This window comes from Spinacia oleracea, chromosome 3 (genome assembly GCF_020520425.1).
Source record: "Spinacia oleracea cultivar Varoflay chromosome 3, BTI_SOV_V1, whole genome shotgun sequence".
NCBI lineage: Eukaryota > Viridiplantae > Streptophyta > Magnoliopsida > Caryophyllales > Amaranthaceae > Spinacia > Spinacia oleracea.
The window spans coordinates 11901344-11906001 of NC_079489.1; positions in this window are offsets into that span (position 1 = coordinate 11901344).

The following is a 4658-nucleotide window of genomic DNA, read 5'->3' on the forward strand; positions in this document are numbered from 1 at the left end:
CCACGATATATTAAATTACGTATAGCTCTAAGGCCTCTAACTCGATCACGTACCTGATACGATGATGAAGATGTACCAAAAACAAAACCGGATGGAAAATTGCTTCTATTAAGTGCACCAATTCCATAATTATCGTCTCTTACGGTATTGATGATATGAGGACTACCAGTCTACCACCATTGGAGTATCCAAGTATTAGAAAGAGTAACAAAACTTGGATTTGAACTTCCATGGTCATGGTTATACTCACTTAATTGACTATGGTTATGTCTCATATCCCTTGCTATTATTGTTGTCCTCTTATATAGCCAACCTAAAGTAAAGATCAAGCTTTAATTATCATACTTCCTCCCTTCCTTTTTGTTGTAACGTGTCTTTTAAGTTGCAATATTACTATATTTGACAACTTTACCCACTCGACTTTACCAATTAAGTTATCCTCATCCTTATTTTTATTTTTTTTGATGCAAGCACGGTACGTTAATTAAAAATAGTTAAGAAGTTACAAGAGTGTTCAAGGGGGTTTGTCCTCCAAAATTACATCCATAACGTACCCCGGAGGGTGTTCAAAATACAATAGATTAGGCCTATCTATTACATCCGTGCGACACATTTTAGCCATCCTATCCGCCACCTTGTTAGTGCATCTTAGACCAAAAACCAATTCAACATCCGGAAGGTCCCGCAAGAGGTCCCTGCATTGGTTAGTTAAATGAAGATTAGCATCAACCACTTGAGAATCACCTAAGCGTTGTAAGGCTTGCTGTGAGTCTGAACTTATGACCACTTTTGACCATCCTCTTTCTTTACTGATTTTCAGACCCGTGCAAATTGCAAATATCTCTCCCATTAGAGCAGATTGCAGACGACATTGTTGTTGAACTTATGACCACTTTTGACCATCCTTATTTAATAACCCACCATTTTCCCTAATTATATCAGAAAATGAGGGCATGAATGTAATTTATTATATTCACATGCATTGTAAAAATTGGGTTGAACAGTAAAGGTTGTGCAATTTAGAAGGTGGCTCATTGTGCACCTTAAATACACTAGTATATAATTAAAATAACATCTAGTTACGTGAAATGAACATGAATACATTTTTTATTTATATTTTTAATAAATAGTGAAAAAATATATTATTTTTTATAACAAAAAAAGTAAAATATTATATCGCATGTTCTTTTGTCGTAATATCGTGTTCTTTGGATTATGCAAATATATTCTTTGGGTGCACCATGCTCAGTGTGCACTATGGTCCATGGTCCACGGATTGGTAAAGATTACAACTAAAATCAAATAGAGGAAGTACTTACCTATTTTACAACCATCATATTACAACTAAAATCAAATAGATTACAACCATCATATTACCTATTTTACTCGGAATCAATTTTTATTTCACCTTCAACTACTCGTGTCCCATCGGAAACTTAGACATGGGTAATAAATAAAATGCAATGGACTGAGTTTTTCCTTTAAGGGAAATTGACTAATATATAAGTTTTCTACTTCAATCAAAGATTTTACTTCGTGTATTAAATTGTAAATAGATGGTTTTTGTTGAAATGGTTACTTCAATCAATATTATGCTTGAACTCATACTGATTTTTTGGACGATAGCTAGAAATGGAAAATACTCAAGGTTGAAGCTATCCTTTTTAGTTGTGATTTTTGGAAAATAGCTTGCCTAATTTAATTACTACAAACTTTTAGGAAAGACGGTCTAACAGTTAGACCACTTTTATGCATGCACTTTAACTAATTAGTTAACCACTGAAACCAATTAGTTAAGTTTGAAATTCAATTAGTTAAGCAACGAAACCAAGTAGTTATGCAACAGAACCTATTAGTTAAGCACTGAATCAATTAGTTAAACAATGAAACTTATTAGTTAAGCAATGAGATCAATTAGTTAAGATTTTATGAGTTTTAGTTATCAATAAGTTTGTTCGAAAATAATAATTATTCGACTCATAAATTTAACTATTTGTCTTTATACCTTAACTATTTTGTTATTCAATTAGTTATGATTTTATTACTTATAGTTATGTTTTACACTAGTTTAGTTAATACCAAAAAAGTGGTCTAACCGTTAGACGGTCTTACACAAAAACTTTTGATTAATTACAGCCGTGAACAATTAACCTAAAATGTTGGAAGTGCATTTATAATCACACCGGTTATTAATCAACGTACTAGATTTTAGCCCGTGAAATGCACCGATTCTATTAAATTGTTAAGTTAAAATAAAACTCCTATATATATCAACTACTATATTTTATATATTAGTTTTTTATTTTGGATTAAATTTCCTTTTAAATTTATTTTTTAATTACTAATGTGTTTGATTTTGGATGAACTTGTATATGTGTAATATTAGTAATTAATTAATAAAAATATCAGTCCCCGGTGAGAACCACACGTGTACGTGGCACCTAATTATTTATCTACGTCGACTTTTTTAATTCAAAAATAATTTTGAAATCTTATATTTCGTTGGTAGAAACCATTAAATTTTATGTGGCTCTGTTGAATTTTATTTTAGATTAATGTTTGATTTTGGATGAATTTTATTTTAGATTTTTTTTTTGTAATTATTAGAGTGTTTGATTTTGGATGGCGTTGTATATATTAGTAACTAGGTTTGAAGCCCGTGCGATGCACGGGTTAATTTAATTGTTTTTTTGTATTTTATTATTGCAGCCTGGTTTTCTTATTGGCTTGTTTGAAGCCCAATATTATTTTATTATAAGGTTTGTATTTAGAAATAATCAAATTCAAATGATACAGGGAATACATATTATTTTTATATATTCAACAACAATAAGTACTCCGGGTAACAAGAAAAACGACTTAAGCTAGACATCTAATTAAACATAACAACATGATTCTATCTTTAAGTACTCCGGAGTATTTATTTTTTTGCATTTTTCATATTGATCTTTGATTATTATTATTTTTGTTTATTTTGTTGCTGAAAGGGAGACCGGAATGGGGATATTTATCTTGATGTTAAGTTTTCAACCACAAATACGTTTCATGAAATATTTATCCCATAATTTTTTTCATTGGGTGATATAAAACTTGCAAACATACGTAGTACTTTTTTAGATAAATTTTCTATCTTCTTTCAATTCGTATAAAAATTTGCTAATGCATGGGAAAGGGAATATTTTCCAAAATAAACAAAATGATAAATTTTTTGCAAAGTACGTAGTAATTTTTGGATAAAATTTTTCAATGCATGGTCAAGCTAGCAATTTTTTTTTTTGACAAAGATCAAACTACCAATTTATTTGTTCTTATTGGATATTTCGTTTATGCGGAGAAAATTTTATCCTCCTTCAATTCGTATACATTTTTTATCCTACGTACGTTTGCAAATATAAATATAAAATTTATCAACCTAGCAAAATTTTGATTCACAGCATTTTGTTAAAAAATAATAGAATATTTTTGTTACATTGAGTTGTCAGGGTTGAAACTCGTAAAATTTAAAAGACTACTCCGTACTCTTATAAGTTAAGCCTAGATGTTAAACAACACTAAAATTTGATTAATAACTAAAATATTTACACGTACTATATACTACGTAGTAAACGAAGAGTATGATAATTTCTTACGAACCTTCTGCTTTGAGTCTCTAGCCACGACTCCTAATCGACAAACATAATACCCTGCACAATGAACAATAATAATGGACAAATAAACGTTATAAGACTCATCGTGTACATAATTAATTAATAAGGAATGAAAAAAAATACTTAGTACTAAAATTTAAACCTGTTTAAAAAAAATAGCATAATTGGTTACAACATGCCACACATTCTTCTGGAAGCGTAGCAAATATCACCTTCCGCTTTGAGTCTCTAGCCACGACTCCTAATCAACGAACATAATACCCTACACAATGAACAATTAATCATTAACTATATGGACAAATGAACGTTATATTAACTCAACTTAGTTTGAACAAAACAAATTCATTCAACAAAATTAACATGAAATATAAAGAAAAAATAAACACATAATTGACATGTGACAATTAATAATTAGTATTCATTGGTATATATACAGATTATAAAACAAACGATTATTGAAAATTTGGTAATTTTAATCTTTTGTTTTTTTGCAAATTTTCATCTTTTGTTTATTTTGCAAATTCTTATTTTTTGTTAATTGGAGTGTTGGATTCATCCGGTATGTAAACGAATAAATTATCTCTAAGTAATTTTTTATTTTTATGTTATTTAATATTTATTTTAAATCATACTTAATGACATAATCATTCTACGTGGCACTCCAAAAGCTCTCCAAAAAAACCTCCCATATATCAACTGCTATATTTATATTAGATTAATTTGATTGAATTTCATTTTAGATTTATTTTTTAATTATTATAGTGTTTGATTTTGGATGAAATTGTATATAAGAAATATTAATAATTAATTAATAAAAATATCTACGTGGCACCTAATTATTTATCTATGTGGCATTCGACTTTTCAATTCAAAAATAATTTTGAAGTCTTATTTTTCATTGGCCGAAACCATTAGATTTCCTAGTGTAGACACCTACTTTTGTCCCCATTCCCGAAAGGGAAGGTTTGATGATGAGAACATAAATCTCCACTTGGCAACGCATCTCCTATA